The sequence below is a fragment of the Uranotaenia lowii genome, chromosome 3 (assembly GCF_029784155.1).
Source record: "Uranotaenia lowii strain MFRU-FL chromosome 3, ASM2978415v1, whole genome shotgun sequence".
NCBI classification, from domain to species: domain Eukaryota; kingdom Metazoa; phylum Arthropoda; class Insecta; order Diptera; family Culicidae; genus Uranotaenia; species Uranotaenia lowii.
In genome coordinates this window covers 32901931-32914286 of record NC_073693.1, presented here as the reverse complement: position 1 = coordinate 32914286, position 12356 = coordinate 32901931, and the positions used below count along the sequence as shown (strand labels likewise).

The following is a 12356-nucleotide window of genomic DNA, read 5'->3' as shown; positions in this document are numbered from 1 at the left end:
GAATTCTTGGTTTGGAATCTAAATTCTTAACTGAAATTCCCCAGAAGTTCCAATTAAGATTCATAATTCTAAGGTTGCCAGATTGCCGGTTTTATGCTAGTTTGCCCGGATATTTATTACATTTTTTTTTTCATTAAAAAAAGCCCAAATATGTTCCAGATTTATTCACTTTTTTTCCAAATCATACAACAACAAAAAAAAATTCTGATGTTAATTTTTTTTTATTTATGCGTCCAAAACGAAATTTTTCGAGCAAGTTTTATAAAAACTATGAGGAACACATTTTCGGAAGCCTAAAATACAATTTAAAATCTGCTGTTGGGTTTTGATAAAAAAAACCTTTTTTCATGTTTTTCTCTTGATTTTTATTGAGTAATTTCTGGGTTTTGACCAAAATAGGCCGGATATTGCCCGGATTTTTGGTTGTCAATTTTGAAATCAAATACCCGGATTTTGCCAGGTTTTTTGGATAAAACAGCCCGGATTTGTCCGTGTCGAATATGTATTGAAAAAAATCTGGCAACCTGACATTATTCTGAATCTTCGAAGTCTGAATTCTGATTTAGAATCTACATTTTAGGCCATATAGTCGTTGTCACTGGCCCATTTATCTGGAGCAGGAGCTCAAAAAAAACCTGCATTCTGACTCTAAGTCCAAATTTTTAATTTTAATCTGAAATTGTAAAATCTTAATGTCTGAGAATATGAAATTCGAACTCAGAAATCTGAAATTTGAATCTAAAAACTGAATATGAAATCAGAAATCATAAATCTAAAACTGAAATTTGAAAGAGGTTGCCAGATTGCCCGGATATTTATAACAAAATTTTGGAAAAGCCCGTCTGGCTCGGATTTCATTGAAAAAAGCCAGAATTTATTCACTTTATTTTTCATATCAAACAAAAAAAAACAAATTCTGTTGTTATTTTTTTTAAATTTATGCGTCCTAAACGATTTTTTTAGGCAAGTCTTATGAAAACAATCAGGAAAGGTTTTTTGAGGGCCTAAAATACGATTTAACAGCCGCTGTTGAGTTTTTATGAAAAAAAAAATTTTTTTCTAGTTTTATTTTTCTTAATTTTTGTTGAGTAATTCCAGGGTTTTGCCCAAATTAGTCCGGAAACTGTCCGGACTTTTTGGTTGTCAATTTTGAAATCAAGTGCCTGGTTTTTAGATAAAATAGCCCGGATACGTGCTGAAAAAATCTGACAACTTCACATTATTCTGAACCTACGAAGTCTGAATTCTGATTTAGAATCTGCATTCTGAACTCTCTCTGTCTAAATTCTTAATTTAAATCTGAAATTGTGAAATTCTAACGTCTGAGAATATGAAATTCGAACTCAGAAATCTGAAATATGCACCTAAAAACTTAATATGAAATCTGAAATCTTAAATCTAAATCTAAAACTGAAATTGAAATTTGAATCTGAAATCTCTATCTGAAATCTAAAATCTTAAATCTGAACTATGAATAGGAAATCTAATAGGAATTTAATTCTGAATCTTTAATCTAAAATTTCAATTTCGTATCTTCTTCGAATCTGATATTTGAATCTGGAAATTGAAACTGAAATCCTAATCTAAAATCTGAATTCTGAATATAGAGTCTAAATTTGAATCTTAAATCTCAATCTGAATTTTGAGTTCAATTTTGAATCCGAATGCGAATTCTAAATCTGAATTCGAAAACCTGAACTCATAATCGCAATTCTGAATCTGAAAACCTAAATTCAAAGCCTGAATTATGAAACAAGAATCATGATCGCGAAATAAGAAATCTAAACTTTTAATCTGAATCTTCCAATCTTTATTTTGATTTTTTTTTTCATTTGATTTATGATATCTGAATCTGTAAAAAGTCCGTATTTTGCCCGGATTTATTCACTTTATTTTCCAAATTAGCTGTTTTAGTTTGAATCTTCGAAGTCTGATTCTGATTTAGAATCTGCATTCTGAACTTTAAACTTAGGTCCGAATTTTCAATTTTAATCTGAAATGGTAAAATCCTTACATCTGAGAATATAAAATCAGAAATCATAAATTTAAAAATGAAATTGAAATTTGAATCTGAAATCTATGATCTGAATCTGAATTTTGAATAGGGAATCTGAATTTAAAATCGGAATCTTAAATATGAAATCTGAATCTGAAATTTCAATTCTGAAACTGAAATTTAAATCTGAATTCTGAATTTGAATTCCGAATCTTTTTTAGGTTTCTAATCCGAAGTCTAAATCTAAATCTGAAATTTGAATCTGGAAACTGAAATCCTAATCTAAAATCTAAATATGAAATCTGAATTCTGAATGTAGAGTCTAAAATCTGAGTCTTGAATCGTTATCTGAATATTGAATTTCAATTTTGAATCTGAATGCGAATTCTATATCTGAATTCGAAAACCTGAAATCATAAGCCGAATTCTGAATTTGAAATCCTGAATTCATAACCTGAATTATGAAACAAGAATCATGATTGCGAAATAAGAATTCTTAATTTTGAATCTGAAACTTCCAATCTTTGTTTTGATTTTTCCTTTTTAATTTGATTTATGATATCTGAATCTGTAAAAAGCTTGAATTTTGCCTGGATTTATTCACTTTATTTTCCAAATCAGCTGTTTTTAGATAAAACAGCTCACATTATTCTGAATCTTCGAAGTCTGATTCTGATTTGGAATCTGCATTCTGAAATTGTAAAATCCTAACATCTGAGAATATGACATCGAAAATCAGAAATTTAAAACTGAAATTGAAATTTGAATCGGAAATCTATAATCCTTATCTGAATTTTGAATCGGGAATCTGAATTTTAAATCGGAATCTTAATACAGAAATCTGAATCAGAAATTTTAATACTGAAACTGAAATTTAAATCTGAATTCTGAATTTGAATTTCGAATCTTTTTTAGGTTTCTAATCCGAAGTCTAAATCTAGATCTGAAATCTGAATCTGGAAACTGAAACTCAAATCCAAATCTGAATTCTGAATGTAGAGTTCAAAATCTGAGTCTTGGAATGTAATCTGAATTTTTAATTTAAATTTTGAATCTGAATGCGAATTCTATATCTGAATTCGAAAACCTGAAATCATAAGCCGAATTTGAAATCCTGAATTCATAACCTGAATTATGATTGCAAAAAATAGAATTTTGGAAATTTCAGATTCAGAATTCCGCATTCTGAATGTGAAATTTCCCATCTCCATTTTAAATTCTTTTGAATTTTATTTATGATAGCTAAATCTTTCTAAATCTGAATCCCGTTTTCAAAATCTGAATTCAAAATTTAAAAAGACCAAAAATGTTTTATATGAAAGCTGAACTTAAATTCTTGAGTCTGAAGTTTCATTTTCAAATCTGAATTCAGAAAAGGGATTCCAAATATGAGTTTTGGATCACAAATCTCAATATGAATTCTAAATTTTAATTCTGCTTTCTTAATTCAAAATTCCTAAACGAAAACCTGAATATAAATTCTTCTCCTGAACTCTAGAAAATCCAAAATCTGAAAATCTTGAATCTGCGTTAAGACACAAAACCAGAATTCAAAATACATGTTCTCTAATAGAAATCTGAATTCTGAAATCTATTTCTGAACTCGGAATTTCAATTTTGAATCAGAATCTGCATTCTAAATGTAGAGCCTAAAATCTGATTCTCAATCCTGTCCTGAATTTTGAGTTCAATTTTGAATTCTAAATCTGAGTTTGAAAACCTGAAATCATAATCCGAATTCTGAATCTGAAATCCTAAATTCATAGCCTGAATTATGAAACAACAATCATGATTGCAAAATAAGAATTTTGGAAATTTCAGATTCAGAATTCTACATTCTGAATCTAAAATTTCCAATCTCTATTTTAAATTCTTTTGAATTTGAATTATGATATCTGAATCTTTCTAAATCTGAAATCCGTTTTCAAAATCTGATTTTGAATTCAAAATCTGAATTCAAAATTTAAATTCATGACCAAAAATGTTTAATATGAACGCTGAACTTCAATTCTTGAATCTGAAGTCCCAATTTCAAATCTGAATTCTGAATAGGGATTCCAAATCTGAGTTTTGGACCTAAAATCGGAACCTGAATTCTAAATTCGTGTTCTGCTTTCTAGATTAAAAATTCCCAAATAAAAACCTGATTATAAATTCTGTATCTGAACTCTAGAAAAAGCAAAATCTGAATTCGAAATTTATGTTCGGTTATCGAAATTTGACCTCTGAATTCGAAATCTGAATTCTGAAATCTAATTCTGAACTCCGAATTTCAATTTTGAATCTGAATGCGAATTATGAATCTGAATCTGGAGTCGAGATTCGGGTTGCTTCATCTTAAATCTGAATCCGCGATCCGATTCCGGATGGAAGCTAAGTTAAAATTCGGAATCTTAATAATGAAACTTAAATTTGAATATCGTATTAGAAATCTGATATTTGAAAAAAAATTTGGAAATTTCAATTAAAATCTGAATTCTAAATATTTTAAATTTGAATTTCAAATTTGAATTCGGCTTTCTACCTGAAACCTGAAAAAATCGGAATTCTTGAAACTGCATTCAGACTCAAAATCTGAATTCGAAACTTATGTTCTGGAAATTTGAACTCTGAATTCTGAAATCTTTTTCTGAACTCGGAATTTCAATTTTGAATCTGAATTCGAATTATGAATCTGAATCTAAACTCGGAATTCTGGTTGCTTAATATTAAATCTGAATTTACAATCCGAATCCGGATTGAAGCTAAGTTAAAAATCGGAATCTGAATTATTAAATTTGAATTTACAATTTGTATTAGCAATCTGAATTTTGATAGAACCTGAACGCTGAGCCTGAATTATGAAATTTCAACTCAAATCCGAATTCTGAATAGCAATTTAAATTTGAATTTTGCTTCTGAAATCCAAAAATTCAATTTTAATTCTTGAATTTGCGTTCAGAGTCAAAATTTGAAGTCGTAATTTATGTTCTGTAATGGAAATCTGAACTCAGAATTCGAAATCAGAATTCAGAAATCTAATTCTGAACTCGGAATTTCAATTTTGAATCTTAATCTGCAATCGGAATTCTGGTTGAACTTGGAATAAAAAATCTAGAATCTGAACGCTGAGCCTAAATTCTGAAATTTCAACTCAAATCCGAATTCCGAATAGCAATTCAAATTTGAATTCTGCTTTCTAAATTCAACATTCCTAAATGAAAACCTGAATATAAATTCTGTATCTGAACTCTATAGAATCCAAAATCGGAATCTTGAATCTGCAATCAAACTCAAAATCTGAATTCGAAATTTATGTTGTAATCGAAATCTCAACTCTGAATTCGGAATTTGAATTCTGAACTCGGAATTTCAATTTTGATTCTGAATGCGAGTTTTGAATCTGAATCTGGAGTCAGAATTCTGGTTGCTTAAATCTGAATTCCTAATCCGAATCCGGATGGAAGCTAAGTTGAAATTTGGAATCTGAACTCTGAAATTTGAATTTGAAATTTTTATTAGATATCTGAATTTTGAATAAAAAAAAATTCTAGAATCTGAACGCTAAGCCTTAATTATGAAATTATGAAATTTCAATTCAAATCTAAACTCTAAACAGCAATTCAAATTTGAATTCTGCTGTCGAATTTCCAAATTCTGAAACGAAAACTTGAATAAGAATTCTTAATCTAAATTCTGTATCTGGATTTGAATCTAAGCAAAAAATCTAGATTAAGACTAGAATTGCTCTTATCAATGTTTTCATCGGAACGACTCAATCCAATTTTTCTCAACCTCGTGCTAACTTCTTTGATCAACTATGATTATTCCTCTCCACCTACTAAAAATCAATAAAACAACGAAATTACGAACTTTACGCTGTTTTTTAATCAGCACATCATTCCACTCGAAATTATTTGTACAATTTATTATCCGTAGAAGGAAATCTTTTCCAAAAATAAAATTGAGAGAAAAAAATCTCTCAATCGCGAGAAAATTATAAATAGAATAACATTTATCGCTAGTAACAGATTTCAGGACTTGATACCACAACAAGAAAATGGCATATTTTGACAGAAAACTGCGAAAAAAAAGTGTTTCATTTCAGTATGATCAATTGTCTGATTTCATCCCTGTACAAAGATCGAAGTATGACTAAAACAGTATAAAAAAAAACAATTCCCGCAAACCCTTGTAAGCCTCTAAAACGAAAAGAAAAGAAAAAAATCACTTAACTTTAAGGTAATCAAATGACAGATTATATATATTATATTTAGAGAGTCATGTATAAAGCAGAACACAACACTAACAAGAAGAGAAAAGATGGCATCAAGAAATATTTCAACTTTCCGATTACCATTAACTGAACTAAACTCTGTATGAAAGAAGGGAAAGTAGAAAGCATTATTTAGAACACAAATGAAACAAAATAATTAAAAAAAAAGATTCAACAAAAGATATCGTGAGACTGATACGCTGTATTGCTCAACCTCTTCCCCATCTCGAAAGTCAAAACGGAAAGGATAAAAAAAAAAGATAGAAGGTGTGAACCTAAAAAAGGAAAAAACCCAAAAAAACTTGCCTTTAGGAAAACTCCTAGGCAATCTAAAAAAAAAATGAAGCATTACATTTTCAACTTCAGTTTGATTAGCTTGAAATGATGAGCTTCTTACATATTATAGATTTTTAAAACTTTAGTCTTTCACTTAGCTTTTTCCTTTAAATTTTAAAACAGATCCCCCTTTTGATGAAATACAACGAATTAAGAAAAAAAATAATAACAACAAAAAAAATCTTTAAAAAAGGTAAACACACAAAAACAACAAGAGAATAGAGGTATCAGTCTGTAGTTTCTAAGTACAACTCAAATATTTACGATAGCAAATAAAGAAAATAACGGGGGAGAAAACAACCAAAACTGGCAACACTTTGAACCATGAAGAGAGAAAAAAAAATGATTTAAACCGCAATCAAATCGATTCACATTGAACACAAACGCTTGGAGAAAAAGAAACAGAACAAAAAAAACTTGTACAGTTTGTGAATCACGATCGCCCCAAAACTACACCAGATTCCATTCGAACGAAGTCGAATGAATCCAACACGGTTTGAACAAAAAAAAACGTGTGTAATGATAAAAATCGGGGACATATAGAGGAAGCAACTTTAACCAAAAAAAAAAAAAAAACGGAAACCCACAAGAGAAGAAGTAAAACGCAAAAAAACGGTTGAAATAAATTTCAAAATGCTTGAAAAACGAAAACGAACGATTTGTTTTCCTTTTAATTCCTTTAACCCTTCGAACAACTGAATTCCGAAACTCCCCGGCAGATGGTGCTGTTGTTGGTTAGGATAAACTCATACCAATGAACCGCCTCAGGTTCGAAATCGAACGAAGGCTAAGCAGCATATCTTATCTCTGATAATTTTTTGGCAATCTCGGGTTCGAATCGAACCTCACCTCGCCCTCACGATAAGCTAGCAAGCAGGTAGGTAAGTACCCAACAAAATCGGATATCACCCAGCCAGGGCACCAGTCTTGATGTCCAGTTCGGAAGTGAAAGTTTATTTTGGCGTTTCCTTACTTTTGAAAACACGATTGAAAATCGAATACTAGAACGTCAGATCATTTTTATCATCTACATACGCTGTTAAAACAAGAAAGAAACACAATCATCAATGGGTGCCTACATCGTGATTCCACTCATCATTTTCGTACTCATTCTTATCTGGATGTCTGTGGTAAGTATTTATCGACTCACTTGGCTGGCATGACTTGACCATTGACGGCCAAGTCAATTTTTCGCGATGATGATTACTAATCAACATCGCACGAAATACAATAGCCTAAAATAGAAATTAATTATGATTATTAGCGCCTAAAATAATACAAATCCATCTGGGAATGTTTATGTGCAATTTTTATCGTTTAAAAAACATTAACAAACAATAGTGCAATTATCTTATACTTATCAGACATTTTTATTTAGTTCGTTTTTGTTGGATTCCCTTACAGAAAATAATTTCAAACTAAGAGATCCTAATTTAAATCTCCGTTTACAAATATGTATCAAAGAGTAAAAGATGGTACGCTGAGTCAAAAAGGTCTAAACATCTGTCTGAAGACATTAAAAATAAATTCTGATTATAGTTCGGTATCATGGCACACCTTTGCTCGTACTGTGTGACTCTAAGTGGATTGTTCAAAGGAAGGCACCGGAGAAGCTTCACTGGAAACGTTCAAGTCGGTAGCAGTGTGTACTCTACAGGGTGTTCAATAAGTTTGAATACACGTTTTACCTAAAAGTGTTCGTTTTTTATCAGCCTTTTCACACCACAAGTACTGGTACAGGCAAACAATCCAATTTATTGACCAAAATAAATAGTTTACAGGTCACTTAATCTGCCTCCTCTGGTCAAATTCTCATGATCATTGATGATGTCGAGAATAAACATGTACAGAATTCCTAAACTTGTCTCATATAAAATCTATTTTTTCGTATTATGTGTGAAATGTCGAAAAAGTAAGGCTATGATCATTTAGTATCCGGGCACTTTATTTCGGTGATAGCTACGTTAATAGAGCTCGGATATGCAAAACTTTAATAGCGTTGTGTTGGTTATGAAAAGGACCATCTTGCCGATTTTTTATAGATTTTTAAGTTTACGTGTGTTTGAGATATTAACGATGCAAAAAGATATGGTAAAAATAATTTTGCACAAATTTGCACCTTTTAAGCATTTTGCGCCTCGAAAATTCTTCATTATTGACTTGAAAGACCATAACTGCTGATTTTTTCTGATTTTTTTTTTCGGACCAAATTGTTAAGAAGTATAAGGAGCCAATCTAGGATCCACACGAAGTTCAAACAAACCATCGGAGTGCAACCCTTGATCTTAAATATGGTGAAAAGTCTATGGTTATTGGGGATAACTGAATGCAGACTCCTTAAATAATGCAAAATATCCATTTCCGGTAGGCAAAAAGTGTTGCCTGACTTTTAGACACCAAGTAAATAACTCATAATGATCAGTTCTAAAGATCGCAATTTTTTTTTTGCATTAAAAAAGTTTTATTTTTCTTTGTTTTTGTGTCTTACATTTTTTATCAGTTTAAGTGTTCTGCATATCGCATCTCATCTTCATTTATAGTTATTTCTGTATTGTGTAGTATTGATTACATAAAGAATAAAAGTGTTACAATGTGTTAACATTAATGTTTTTTTGTTCGAATTATTAAAATAACACTACCTATTTAGCCTAATGAATTAACCTACTACACTCGCAACTCACGGATGATTTCATGCTCAGAAGTGAGTCACCTCTCTCCAAATCGAGAAATATAATTTTGGAATTTAACATCTAGGGTTTCCATGCATACTTTTTCGTGGACTTCAGTTGTTCTCGCCCAGGGGGGCAATTTAAGGATCATCTTTAGGATTTTATTTTGAATTCGTTGGAGCCGCAGCTTGTGTGTCTGGGCGCAGCCTTTCCAGACTGGCACGGCATATTCAATCACCGGATATATTATTTGCTTATATGTATGTATGTATGTATGTTGATAATCCACCATGGGTGCACGGATTCACCGCAGTTTTACCAAAGTATGAACCCTCTGCATTCTTATGATTAACTATTCACAGCATCTCTAATGCAGTATTTTCCATACCCGGCACCATGGCTTCGTGTCATCTGTTGTGAACGTATGTACTTTGTATGAGTGTTTGTGTTTATTTTGGACGAATGTTTCAATCACCTCCAAAACCAGTGAAAAATTTATAAAAATGATCAATTTTTATAAATTTACTACAGGTATTCCGGCATCCGTGTATATACCTGGCTAGTTGGCAGATGGTAGACCATTCAAAAATATATGCATTTGATTTAATTTTGAGTTACACTTGACATCTTACCTTGTTGCGCAACTCTACCTACCTTACCATACAACCTAACAATATTTTCTTCTCCTTTTGGCTACTTTATTTGAATAATCCCAACCAAAAGAAGCCATCTGCCAAAAATACGTGATCTTACCACTACGCCTTAAACATGCCATCTTCTGCCTATTTCCCTCGTTTGGAAATTTTCCCGTTTCCTATAAACCTTTACAATTTTTCACCTCATTTCCCATTTCATGCACATTTTTTTTTCACCACTGTTCACCCAAACGCTACTACATTCTCTCGTAGATCCGAGTAGGCTCTCTTTTCTTTTTATTTTCTAACTTTCGCCTCGAAAGATTCCCCCTCAATTTCTCAGATTTTATCACTAACTTCTCTCTTGCACCCACATCTTTTCCAGCCCTCACTTGAAGCCCTTTTTCTCTACGGGAGAATTTCATTCTTCATTCTTCTTCTTTATTCTTCAGCCACCACTTGCTGCACTTAAAACCGGATATATTATTTGCTTATATACAGAAAATTGATTTTCTAAGTTTAATTTGGAAGCTCTACATAGCAGCGGGTACAGGGAACGAATCAATATGTTGCATCTTGATACTATTTTATCAATGTGGGATTTAAATATCAGGTGACTATCAAGCGTGAGGCCTAGATATGTCACTTCGGAGGACCAATCGATAGCGGTGTTTCCAAGCCGAATTTTTACGTTATTTGCAGCGATAAGTTTGGGTGATCTCGAATGCGGAAACAAAATGGTCTGGGTCTTTGCTGCATTGATAACAATTTTCCAGTTGTTATAATATTGCGCCAGAGCGTCGAGACCTTCCTGTAAACTGCGTGTTGATGTTCGGATAATACGACCCTTGTACATAATTGCTGTGTTATCAGCAAACTGAGACAATATACCTCCGCCAGGGAGTGGTGGGATGTCAGCTGTGTAGATACTGTACAAAACCGGTCCCAGGATACTTCCTTGGGGAACACCGGCCACGATGGAGTATGGTTCGGAACATGCACCATTTAGGTAGACTTGAAACTCTCGACCAGTGAGATAGTTTTTAATGATCTTAACAAGATACATTGGAAAATTGAATCGCTGCAGCTTGAACACCAAACCATCGTGCCATACGTTGTCAAACGCCTTTTCGATGTCTAGGAGTGCCATACCTGTCGTTTTGGAAACAAACCGATTTCGCTGTATGATATTGTGAACTCGAGTGAGTTGATGGATTGTAGACTTTCCCTTTCGAAAACCAAACTGCTCTTCAAGAAATATATTGTTTGTGTCGGCAAATGACAATATACGGCTTTGGACTGATTTTTTCAAAAAGTTTAGATAGGGAAGAGAGTAAGCTGATAAGGCGATAGCTCTTGGGAATAGAAGGATCCTTCCCCGGTTTTAATACTGGGATATTTTTAGCTAATTTCCACAAAGAGCGAAAGTAGCTTAATTCCAAGCACCGATTAAATATTTTGGCTATAAAATCATATGTACTACTATTGAGGTGCTTGAGTTCTATGTTAAAAGTATTGTCGAAGCCAGGGGCCTTCATATTCTTCGTCGCTTTCATAAAAGCCATTAACTCATCCGCTGTAATTTGCGACTCAAAAGGTACCACACAGCTTGATCTTTCAATCAAGGCAACACCCTCACTAACAGCCGTTTCATGTGGACTGATGATGTTTTGCCCTAAATTGTGAGACGACACAAACTGCTGACCCAACACATTCACTTTCTCCGGGGGAGATATTAAAAGACTGTCAGCACCTGAAACCCCCGACGATACTAAAGGAGGCACTAGTTTAGATAACTTTTGGAGGATTTTAGTTAACTTCCAGAATGGTTTCGAGTAGGGGGGATTTGTCTTAGTTTTTGCTGGAAATTTCTATTCCTAATGTCTTCAATCCTCTCTTGGATAACCCTAGTTAAATTTTTCGACATAAGCTTTTTATTACGGTCACCAGAACGTTGGTACTGGCGCCGGTAGATGTTTCTTAATCGGATAAGATGTTTAGTGGTGTTATCGATTTGGAGAGAGGTACTCAACTCAACTCGCTCAGCCGGTACTGTCCTGAGGCGCGCTACCATGATGGCTTGCTGGAGTGATTCCAGCGCGTGCTCCACATCTTCTCGAAGTTCCAAGGGCTGGTCGATGTTGACATTGGCTTCGACTTGACGCTGGAATTCAGACCAGTTGGCTCGATGATAGTTGCGCTTCGGGTGCTGGGTCACTAAGCTGCTCAACAGTCGAGCGAAGAATGACCTGCTCTGGTGATTCAATGAAGCTGGGTGAAATTTGAGACCATTGTTGAACGAGCTAAACACGTCTTTATCAAATAAAGGCTCAAACCTTGCCTCAAGTTACAAGACATTGGTAGACTTTACCGAGGTGTTTATGTCGGTGGCGACAAATGTTCTCTAGAGTTTTCCTCAAAATGACTTCTAGCATATCCTTCAGTAGTTTTGTCGCCGTGTACTT

General features: G+C 33.1%; 1 protein-coding gene across 1 annotated transcript in view; it reads left to right on the top strand.

The window, feature by feature from the left end:
- LOC129755971 (septin-7) overlaps window positions 1-12356 on the top strand; it is a 126298-nt gene that overhangs the window by 113052 nt on the left and 890 nt on the right. The window lies entirely within an intron of this gene.